Genomic DNA, 12,572 nt, shown 5'->3' with positions numbered 1-12,572 from the left:
AATGCAGGGGACCCTGTGCAGAATTCATGCACGGGGCGAAATGTTGGGGGTGTTACCAACGTGGATCGCTTTTAAAAGCTGGCAACCTGTAATTCGACGTTGGATCTCACACTGCCATTGGGGCCCTGAAACTTCGATCGTTCGCTCACTTATCGTGTATAGCGTGAAATTCAGTGATCGGTGAAATCAACTGAGGTGCACACATACCTTGCGTTCAGATCGCAACGAAATTCGCCGAGATCTCGATAAGATTCGTTGGTCGAACGCACCCATGCTTAATTAAACCTTTTTTATCGATGAATTATTGTATTTATAATCGCTACGTTCGACAAACGCGGCTGAAACGGTACCTTTATATTCGGAACTGGCTGATATTTTATTTCCGACGTTGGAGTACATAAATTAAATAGAGCGTTTTAACGCCGTATCGTTATTAGCTCTGCAATTACTTAATTAGCGGTAGGCGAAACTCGTTGAAGGTACGGCTTACAATCTAGATGGTTGGTTACATTTCTCTGCATAGACATCGCATAATGCTATGCGCGGCGTAATGTGTACACGTTAATTGCATCACCGTTGCCAGCGTAATAAATGCTTTGTGGCATCGCTTTTCGGGAAACCGCGTTATTGCGCGCCGAAGCAAAAGTAGGAAATAAAAGTGCCCTCCCTCGAAATCACGTGCGTGTACATATTTATCACCGCTGAAGAAGAAGGAAGAAAAGGAGGGGGAGGCGGTGGGATAGAGTGTACTCGTTCCTGCTGCAAAGTTGACAATTTTAGATCTTAAAGTTCGCGAGTAAATCTTAACTTCAAGGGGCTAAAAGTGGAATCAAAGTTTTAAGTTTTGCCCACGAGTTTTATCTTCCCGGCGCCGTTTACGCAAAAAAAAAGTGGAAGGTGGGGAGGGAATTTTGCTCGTTCAAATTTTTCAGACGCATTCATATTCATTACCTCGAGCTTTAGGACTTTCCGTCGGAAATGGATAAACATTCATCCAGGGACATAAGCCTACCAAGCCGAGTACGAAAGGTCTCGCGATTTTTCCGAAGAACTTTTATTTATTGGCACAAAATCTATCGTTACTGAGATTCATCAACATGCACGTCGGCAGGCTGATATCCACTTGCAACTTGAATTGCTCGTCGCTCGGAAGGCTGTTGCCTGGGGCCAAATTGAAGTGGACATAGGATTCGCTTGCAAATGCCGAGGTGAAAGGAGATTCGGAACTGACAGAATCCAGCATTCTTCAAATTCGGCGCATCTGCGAAACGTGCGAATATTTCAATAAGCTTCGCTAAAAAGGGGTGGTTAGAGCGCCGCGTACAGTGAAACGTTCAGACATTAATCGGCCAGTAGAGTTCTCGCGTGCGTATCTGATGGCGCGTGCACAGCGAAACGCGGAAACGTTAATTCCTGCAGAGTGTACACGTCGAGAGGTTTGCACCTTTGCTGTTTCATCAAACCGTGAGCCACGAATGGGCGGGCGGCAAGCAGGGGAGCTCCGGCATCATTCTAATGCATCGAGCAGCGCTGTGCACGTGTATCGAACAGACTTCGTGCGTAACGAGACAGCCCCTGTTCATCGTGATAATTTGGCTTCGTGTTGCAAGGAATTACGCGCGGCAGTCACGTTCCACAGAAGCCCAGCAAATCTTGCTGAAAGAAAGCGAGAATTGGCTACCAGCATCCACCAACGCGACCTGGTTAATTGCGAAAAATAACCAATCGTCATCCGCGAACACTGAAAAGCCACAGACACAGACGCATACCAACTCTTAACCCCCCCAGTGATCCTTGGGAAAATTGAGCGCACCATTAACCGTATACAAAGCAATTATTCAGCAACGACATCAATGCGTTAAATACAGTTCCCTCTCCGTCTTTTAACGTTTCGAGGCGTCTTCTTCTTTCATTCCATGCGAGATTAGATTGTCGCCAGTGTAACTCGCAGCAGAGACACCTCGGAAAAAGTTTCTGGAGCAAAGTTTTGAAAGGAAAAAGCGAGAAGAAGTAACAGGGCGCAGTGGCAGGGATTCCATCTGTAAAAAGAGTAATTATTCCTTTAGTCACCAGTTCGTCGTGCCTTCATTCCTCGCGGCCGTCCGAATCCGTTTCTACTTAACCGAACTGGCGGGCAGCGTTCCGCGGCGCATTCCAAGTCGCCTGGATTAACTCTGATTCGCCGTGGACCGATACGATTTCGACAAAGATGGCTGAGCCGAATTTCCCGAGCAGAGGAACTTCGATCCCCCAAGGAGTCAGCCAGACAACACAAATCGCCCGGAACAGCCTCCGATACCGGTCGGCTGGGCCAAACTCCAGCCAAGCCTGGTCCAGCCTCGGCGAACGCATCAGCCGCATACCTGTATCGACCACCTTGCCCCGAGTTTCGGCAATTTAATCGATGCTGATCCAGGCCGTTTCGGCTCGATCGAGCTGCATCGCAACGATGGCCCCGATAAGCTAGTCTAAACAAGAATAGCGCGATACAGGCGCAAACGATGTAAGAATATTCAATTATTTACAGGACCAGGGTAGAAGCACACCGTGAATAACAATAATTGATAAGATTCTATGCCAAAATACCTCCATCAACTCCGGTCGGCTGTTCTGTTGGCAGATTTAGGGTGTCCATTCTGGTAAGATTTAGACATTACTGTGTTGCATACCTTACTTTCCCCGTCCTACGGAGATTAATTGACACCCACGTAACTCGAAAGAGTTACGGTAAGGAATCCTTCCTTTCACAGTCCTGTTTCCAGAATACGATCCACCTCGTCACGCTTGTACTAACATTTCCTTCCCATATTATTACGCGTTCCTCCCGTTTTTGGGACCGAGGACGTGCAAATTCCTTTAAATAAATAGAGCACTCTCCAGGCCGTCCCGTTCGCTAAATTTCATGGCACGTATCCGCGCGCACCGTGGTGTTTATTATATCCGCGAAGCAACAACGCAGCGGGAGAGAATTCGCGGCGCGCACCGCGGATCCGCGGACGTTTAAGTAAGATAAAAGTTGCATAGACTATCGCGCTTCTAACCGAACACACTTACGCGTGCCTCAGCCGCGGTGAACCGAACACGGTGTAATTGTTGCAGAGTTCGCCGCGGGTCGAGGCGGAGGCTAAGCTACTCCCCGTAAATTACAGCTGCTTCCCCTGTTTTTCAGCATTTATCGCGGCGGAGGAATACCTTCGAAGCGGGCAGGCGAGCATTGATATGGAGAAAAATTGGTCGCCGTCTGTGCGGAACGGCGGCGACGACGACGTGCTGAAAATGAACGCCAAGACAGCGGTGTTCCTTGCGTATCGCGTAAGAAATATGATTCTGATTGTGCCTGACGCAATAACATCCCTTAGACAGCTCGTGCGCGTCACGGAGTCGGGCTAGTCACTTGTTATGCATGATATATTGCGGCGTGCTTTCTACGTGTCTTCGTTATAACGCTGCTCATATCTCATCATCCCGCGATAGCTCGCTCTATTACGCGAATTTTCCAAATAACGGGGCCAATTATCCGTACGGGATTCAGCCAGCGCTGTAACGTCGAGGCCGCGCTTCGAATTCAACATCTGCATTGTGTACCTCGGCTATGACAAAGGTATGGGACGTAATTAACCGTGAAGGGGTCGAAATCGATACTTGATTCACCTCGTTTCTTTGTTGCCGTGCACGCTGTTTAAAGTAATTAGAGGGCCGTACGCTTGAATCAATTAGTTGGTGTCTGCAGGCTCTCCCCCACGTTCGAAATATGTACATGCCGTCTCCTCTTTGAACCCCGAAATTTACACGGCAGGACGGAATTCCGCTGGAACGTAATCTCCTAAACGCTTCGAACACTGTATTTACGTTAAAAAAAGATAAGGTCTGAATGGCCCGAATGGGGTGGCTCGCGTATCTAAATCACCATCGAAAGCGTTGACCTACATATTACGCTTCAAGCATGTTCGGGAGGATTTTTACGGGCGGCAATAAAGTCGTCGTGATAGCGTGGCGTTTCATATAACCGCTTATTGGTACTCGTGCGGGCGTATTTCAATACTAACACTTCGTAAAGACGTTTCGCGTTACGGACTATGGATGGTTAGAGCCGCGGCGTTATCGAACTTTTCTGCATGGAGCAGATAAGCTCGTTACCGATAACGCTATGAAAGTCAATGAATTGACGAGGCCACCGAGAGGGTGATTTTTAAAATATGTATATCACGCCGGCAACTTCCTGGAAACGTGATACGAACTTCCAAATTTATCGTGCTCGCATTATCGTTGACCCACAGAGGCTCTTCCATTACTCTGATTAATATTCCCGCCATTAGGAAGCGCGGCATTATAAAATCATTCGCGACGTCGCTAAAACGCGAGCAATTAACGCTCGTAATATCCTCGAATGATTGGTGACCGATGACGAACGCAACCGTTCTATAAAAATCGTTTCCTACCTGCGCGGAATGAAAAAAAGCATCGCCGAATGGGGGAAAAAGGGCAGCGGCCTGTCGATCGTAAACAACAACATCGAAGAGTTTTGCACACAATCGATTATTTATGCATGAATGTAAATTCCGCGTGCACCGATAAACGGGGGAGGGGGCACGTGTCGGAGCGTACTATTTCTGTTGACACTGCCGTTTATCTGTATAAAATTAAGCGACGCAATGGAATGCTCATTAGATACCGGGCGATTCCGTCGGGGTTCTCCAACGGTCCCTCTTCTCTCTATTTCTCTCCGCGGAGTTTGAAGTTTATGTTTACCGCCCCTCTCCCGAAACTTCGGCAAAGAATGTATCAAGTGTGTACTATCCGTCTCGAGAGTTTTACAGTTGCCATGAACCACCGCCACCGACTCGAAATATTCTGATTAAACGCCCGGGGTACCTGGCTCTCCCACTGCAAACAATAAACATTCTGGCTTGATGAAAATTGTATCGCGCGATGAACTTCTTCCTTGGCGCGTCCCGTCGCAGATCATTACTATAATTAAAAAAAACAGAAAGAAATTCCCCCGACGCTGGCGCCGTTGGACGGTCCATTATTATGCCCTGTTTCGCGGTGTTATTTTGGGAAAATGGAATTTTAAAGTCCGACGGGCGTCCTATTTCCGGCCCGCCACGAACGCCGGAACCTTTTAATTTCAGAGGGTTGCAGGGTTAAGAAGCAAACAGCCCCGCGACCTACCTCATCCTTCAACCTGTCCGATAACTTAGACGCCGCGACGAGCGAAACGGGAGGGGTGCGGTATATTTTTATCTGTCGATAAGGGGCAAGTAGCGCGTAACTCCTTTCATATTCAATAATAACGTCACGCCGCAACCTCGCGACGCAACTTTGAATACGTATATAACAAAAGTTCGGAACTTATAAGATGTCAGGAACTTTCCATGATAATACAACAAGACGCGAACGCGTTCTGGCAGCGCCCGACACTGCTCCCGCAACTTTCCCAATTTGCCATCTATGACTGGGGCCGCGGATTCTAACTCGATACCGGGGCCCTTTTAATATTCATTAAATCACGGCTGCGCGTCTTGAGCGTCATTTCACGAGCCGCTTCGTCGCCGGATTAACTGTCCGACCGTTCGCGCTCGAACCGTCCGCGAGTGCCCGGCAGGGAAATCCAATTTTCGCGGGGCGTTACACGTGCTCCGACCGGGTAATAATCCCGCGATCAAAGGGCCGTGTTTTTAAAACGATACGTGATCACCGACGGCAAATATCGCGGTATCATTCCGCGGGCAGATTTATGAAACGTTTGCAATTTCTCGAAAGCTGCTAACTACGTCATTCGCACGCCGGGCATATTATTGCCTCCATCCGCTCTCCTCCCTTTGGCTACGATATTATTTTCTGGTTATTTCGAGCGCGCACTGCAGCGAGATACTCTTTCCCTCTCAAATCATCCGATAAGGACTTCGAAACGATCTTCAAACGACTTTGATCTTCTATTGAATAACATTTCATGTCACGAATTGAATTCGTATAATAATAACACGTTGTGTAAGAGTAATTACACGCGTGCGCGTATAAAAAAAAGGGTATCGTTTTCAACACCATTGCGGTGCACACCATAAATGCATAAACCGTGCAGGCTCCACCATGAAATTTTCATAACTCACGCCACTTACCGTGAATTTATGCCCACGGTGGCCGCATTACCCTCTCGCGTTACGCGACATTTTATCCAACATTTATGATCACTATAAGCTAAGATCGTTACCCCTACGGTCGTATTTTTCACCATTATCGGCTAATAGGGCTATAAGTCATCGTACGACAGAAATGAAAAAGCGCGGTGGCCACGCATCCCGGTAATGATCCGCACCGCTGTGATACTTCTAACAATTTGGCTTTAGAACCTAGCGTCCGTAACCGCGGGAGAGACGGACAGATGGATGTCGTTGGCATCGAACTGACGTGGCTGAAGCTTTAGTACAGATATCACGCGGTGATGTGACATTTTAGGGGCTCGCCTTCATAGGGCATTCTATGTTTCTAGTTATAGTGCTCATTCGAGGGGTCGCGGAAAGAAACTCTCACTCCCCCCGAAGCGCGTAATTTCTACGCACAGTGCTGAGCACAGTGTTTGTCGATTGCGTAGCAATAAAGCGGACGCCACGCTTAATATACCCAGACGCAGGAAACGCAAGGGGACAATAAAAGGCTGGCGAATACTTAAATATGCCAGCAGAGGCAGATAAACGCAACAATAGAGTGTCCCCTGAAGGAATTCCAAACGGAGCCGCATTCCAGAGACAGAGTCACCCCATGGACCGCTCGTCCTAAGAAACCCACCCTGCTATTACTGCTTCTAGACAGTGGACCTGCTCCTCCCATCGCTAGCCCCGCGAAGAGGTTGAAGAATCAAAAGGATACGTCGTCTAGAGTGACTTACAAGGGAAATTTGGGATCCTGCAAATTCAGAAAATTATGCAACATTGTGTTGAAGTAGAACAGCTCACGCGTAAGACAAACCTATTTTTGTGGGTACCATAGTGCAGTTTTGGGAGGTGAAATCACGCCTTGAGAAAAAGCAGAATTTTCTTTTTCGCGGAATATCTGGAGAACGCACAGTGGGGAAATTTCGCGATTTTATGGACAAAACCACAAAAATAAAGTTTTGAATTTGACAAAATAAATGCAAATGTCAATTGAAGAAATAATATGAGTATTAAATGACACCAATTTTATTGTTAAATGTTTTAATACAAAGCTCGTGTAGACTCTCAAATATTTATGTTCATGCGAGGTTAGAACAATCGCAAAGAATTACTCTAGTTTTTCGAATTATTTCAAACATTTATATTACTTTTACGCAGTTTTATAGATACAAAAAGAAAAGGCAATTTTTGTTTAAACTTCTTTTCAATGTCTCTCACCGTCCTCGAGATATTCCACGAAAAAGAAATTCTGTTTTTCTTTTAACGGGTGATTTCACCCCCTAAAACTGCACTATGGAAATTAGGTTTGTCTTACGCATAAACCGCTCTACTCGCAGACAAAGTTACATCATTTTCTGAATTTCCGGGTTGCCTAACTACCGTTGTAGAGGCTCCACAGTATTCCTTAGCGCATCACGCACGAACCGAGCTGCAGAAAGCTTAAGAAACATAATCCCCGTCGGTTGAGTAGAGTCGGTGGCTCTCGCTGTCGATTCGTCGGAAGTAATGTCGCAGATAGGCCGTGTGCTCTGTCCCCGGAGTAGCAGAGGACCACCGCAAACTCTGGACGAGCGGCTCGGGATATCCTGGCCATAGCGGCTCGCTTTGACAAGTTTACGACGTTTAACGGGATGCAAATGCCGCGGCGCTTTCGCACGCAGCCCCGAACCGGCGATAAAGAGTGGAATACACCGGGGATAAAGCGGCGGAGGGCGGGAAAACCGGCGTAATTACACGGCGTACGGTAATCCTCGTATAACAACGCGAGGACCGCGCCGAACCCTCGGAACGAGCTTCGGCTACGGGACTGGCCGAATGCCAGCTGCTAGACACCAGAAGTAGCGACTATATCCACCGTGTCGACTACCCTTCGCGCTCCTGGTGCGTGTGCACACGACGTAAACGAGCGAACGCAAGTAGGTATACTAACGACCACCAGTTGCCCGGCCTTTCCGTCGAACCAGTGGATCGGGACGGTTTATAGCCAGACACACGGTGCGAATCAAGATCCCCGCTCCAAAATGCTGCCACGAGGACCCTCTCCAAAGGGCGAAACTAGCCCGAAGCGAGTGATCGCGGGACACGCTAGGGTGTCAGGAAATCGCTTTAAAAAAAAGGAGTCACGCGGAGTTACCGTTGCTGGAGTTCGTAACTTGGGTGTTTCGAAGGAGCGACTTCGATGCAGATTTAATGAGTCAACGTGTAACATCGATGGGGATGGTTTGCGAAGTTACGTTCTTACTGTGGACCTCGGTGGACGTGGCTGTATTTAGGATAGTAGACGTTCGCATAATGTATGTTTTATCGATGAAGCGGTGGTTCTGAAATTATTTCCCACCGAGATAAAAGCATTCACTTTCGCGGAGGTAAACATGTATACGAAGCCAAGTTTCCTCGTTCGGTTGCTGGAGAACTCGAATAAAATCAGCCTCGTTTGCTCGTAAACAACATTTGTCCCTGGCGTGCGATCAGAATCTCGCGGAATCGAAACGCAACGCTTTATGAAACGTATGGTAGGAACCGCAGCCAGTAGTTTCTTAGGAGTTACGGGCAAGTTTCCTGGGCCGCCGCGAAATAAATTGTAAGCGGGTTCTCGCATGCTTATCCGCCGTTATACGCCTGCCGCGGGAATAATTACTTGAACTGTAATTTTTACAAGGGGCCAGCGTGGCAATAGATATCAGCGCGTATAAATTGGCGGGGCGTTCGCGGCCTGGCCCACGGACGAAATTTTAATTTCGCCTGCGAGCCGAAAATTATATTTCCCGGCGCTTGGCGCGACCGCCCTCGGAACGACTGGTAAATTGCGATCGGGTTTCACTTTGCTTAGACGTGCGCGGGACTAAGGTGAACGCGATACAGGTCTCGAAAGATCTATCTCCCGGCTTAATGAGGAGTGAAACGCGACACTATACGGTAATGCAATCAATGTGTACGTAGGGGAGAGCGGGGACAAACGTAACGGCGTCATGAAAGTAACACACCTTCTCCCCACTTCCACAAACATTTCCAAAACGTATGCTTTACACAGTTACATATGTATAGTGTCTCTTTTATTGTACTGAGTGACGCTGAGCAGTAACACAAATCGTATACTGTGGGCAAGCAAAGCCCCTGCAGGACAAAAGTAACAATGACAGTCACTGCGTAAAACTGCCAGAACTCTTTGACTACTTATCACGTAAGGCTGAATCTGTGCTCAAATGATAGACCAAGAAACATACTATCTTAAGGCACAATTGTCATTTTTATATTTATAAAAGGTAATTGTAGACTAGGCCAAATATAAAAAATGTTACTTTTGTCCTCGCTCTCCCCTACGTGGCTATCCACTGAAGCTATGCGCGCTATTTAACAGCAGCTAGCACAGTGCACACTTTCCTAGACGACGCGCGTTGCTTCAAAGGAATTACGACCATTAGTTTGATCTAAACCTTCGTTTCTTTCCGAGCCCGCTGCTTAATCGACTGTAGATGGTGTTATTACTCGAGATCGTGCTATTATGTCAGAATATATTACTACACAGACTCGCCATTTAGCGAGAATCGAGGCTCTCGTACGGAACTCCGAAGGACACTAATTGTTTCTGCATTCAGCAGGATTCCCTGCACGCGTCTATCGATTACCCATACGTCTGCGACCTAATTGAGTGCTCCATTTTTGAAGCACGATTATCATTACACCGAGGAAGGTATGGATACGATATACGGCGCACGGAAGATCACAATTTCGCTTGCACGGTCAGCCACAGGGGCACGGCAGGCATTCCGCTTTTATTTCCATCGTAGCTCCTAACGAGATATTGATACAGCAACGAGAGACCAGCTGTAACTTTCTACCATAGGATCCCCGCACATATAGACTCGTCCGCAGTCAGTCGTCGTTACTCGAAGGATGGGCTCGATAAATCCACGTTAGTATGTGCGGAGGGTCGCGAACGTAGCCTGTGTAACCACCCTTCTTGTTCTCGAGCATCGTCCGTAACATCGTTTCGGAGTTCCACGACGCCAAGTCGGACGACTTGGAAATTTATTATCGAGATGCGAGGAAAAAGCGAATACGAGTTCCATGACCGGCCGCCGTGCACCCTAACCCCTTAATTCTCCTGAGGGAGGGCCAGGTCGCAGCTCCGTATTACGTAGCACGGTAAAACAATTGCTGGCAACGAAATTGAGACCGATAACCCTTTCGACATCGGCGTCGAAAATGCATTAGACGGTGAGCAAGGCGATGGGTACAGCATTCGTCGAGATTCTTCCTATTAACTCGGTGGAAGCGTTGATTGCGTCTTATCAAACTGATCAACGTGGCAGGCTTTAAAAACTAATTACGAATGGGGTGTTTTTGTTTTAGATACTGCCTAGTTCTATTCACCACATTCCACTTTGTTAACAGCGCCGCGCAGAAGGGCTCGAGCCAGTGTTCGTTCGTGTAGAAAAAATAATACCAGACCCGTGGACCTACCCACACGAGCCGCCGGCAGAATTGTTTCCCACGCGAACGTAACAAACACGGGCGAGTCACGACCGTCGATAGCATCGCGTACGTACAACGGAAGCCTTGAAATTTTAAACATCGCGGTGCGTAATGACACCCCAACGACACGGGGGTTGTGCTCCATTGTCTTCGTTGACATGCGAGCATTAATTAAACGACCTGTACTCGATGTACCCGTTACAAAAGCTGGATAGGGGTGGGGAAAAAAAAAATGGTTCGCGCGACCGCTCTGAATCCCTAACGAGGACACGTTTTATGGCCGGTACGCGATATCGGCGCGGCCGTAATAAATACGTCCGTGAAAATATGTTCATACGCGGTGAACAAATAAAATCGTCCATAAAAATCTGGTCGTTACGGCGGGGAATTCAACGTGTACGTACACGGGGAGAAATTTGTTCTTATGCGGAGCACGCAACCGGGTGGTCTGAGCCCTCATAAAGCCGACTTGTATATATGTACCTATAACGCTGCTTAAATGTACAGCCACCGAGATCATCCATCTTCACGCGGATCTACGATTTTCGTAGGCAAAGATAGCGTTCTCATCGACCGAGTAATGTCGAGGCGGTATCCAGCGGGATCGATAACCCTTACAGTGGGGATCGAACGCGGAAGTGAAGGAGCGAGGTAGACAAAGAGGCATTTGCAAACATTCGTCGCTGAAGGAAACCAAACACGGTTCCGTATGATATACAGGGGTGGCGCGATATAATGGGACAAACGTCCAAGACGCAAAGGGCCTGCCACGAAAGTTTACATACCATTATTTGCGCGAACTCTATTTGCACACGATTAAAACGCATTCTCCAGCTACCGTTCCACAGGTGCGAGATGATTTGAAAAACTGTTCCACCTCGCAGGCTGCGGAAAGTGACTCGAAATGGGTTGTAATGGGACGTTTCGGTGTACGTTTTACCGCTCCGATCCTATAAAGTCGCAGAGTGATAGGTAATTTATTGTAATGCATCGTTCGTTAGGCGGATGTCACTATAATTACGAGCATTACGATTCCATGTTTATTTGATGCAACATGCAGACTCTGGAGTGAACGCAATAAATCCTGATGAGTGTATTAATCTGATGATGACGAAGCGGCGGAAGTGCTGCCTCCGAAACGCCGGAAGCTACAAATCAGACGCTGTAACTACTTGGGGGGTGAAAGTTGAGGCCTCTATTCTACCGGATGTTGGTTGGAGTGCGCAATAGTTATCGAGGTAGAAGGAGGCGAATTTTTGTCGCTACTGCAGTATTGATTGCTCAGTTGTCTATCAAATATCGTTTGACCGCTGAGAAATGAATCTCTTACGGTTTTTGTACTTTCAAATTCCACTTGTCTACTGAAATACAATTTTTGAAAAAAATTATTACCCCAGTAGGGTACAAAGCTCTCATCAGGAATGCCTCTCTATCCAGCAGACGGTAGGAGTACACCAGCACACGGTACCTCTGGTTTTACCAACAGAAGATAACTGGAGAATATCAGAGGCAAATACGAAATGTTATTTTATCAATGTGCACCCGAATTGAACAACAATTTTGTATCCCCTGGAGTAGATGACACTTCTGTCTCCTATTGAATCCCTCAAATGTCAAATGACAATAGAACTCTGAAATTATTCCGAGATACACAAGAGTGTAAGCTGCTATCAGTGGCTATATTGAATGCAAATTGCCACGTATCAGTGGAATAAGTTAAACACAGAATAAAATATGGTATCGTAAACGCAGGTTCTGTGGCGAGCCCTGTATGGAGTCCAGCATGGAAAGTCGATACGTTCCATTATCCTATTACGTGGATGCAACCGGCTGAAGCTGCAGCTTATAAATAATACTATCAGATAATGCCTATCTTTACTCGGCAGTGTTTGCTAACCCCTCAAAGGGTTTCGTAGAGACAGCTCGTCGCAGATAGATCGCAGA

This window comes from Andrena cerasifolii, chromosome 3 (assembly GCF_050908995.1).
Source record: "Andrena cerasifolii isolate SP2316 chromosome 3, iyAndCera1_principal, whole genome shotgun sequence".
Classification (NCBI taxonomy): Eukaryota; Metazoa; Arthropoda; class Insecta; order Hymenoptera; family Andrenidae; genus Andrena; species Andrena cerasifolii.
The sequence above is the reverse complement of the archived record's forward strand: the minus strand, read 5'-3'. Positions refer to the sequence as shown.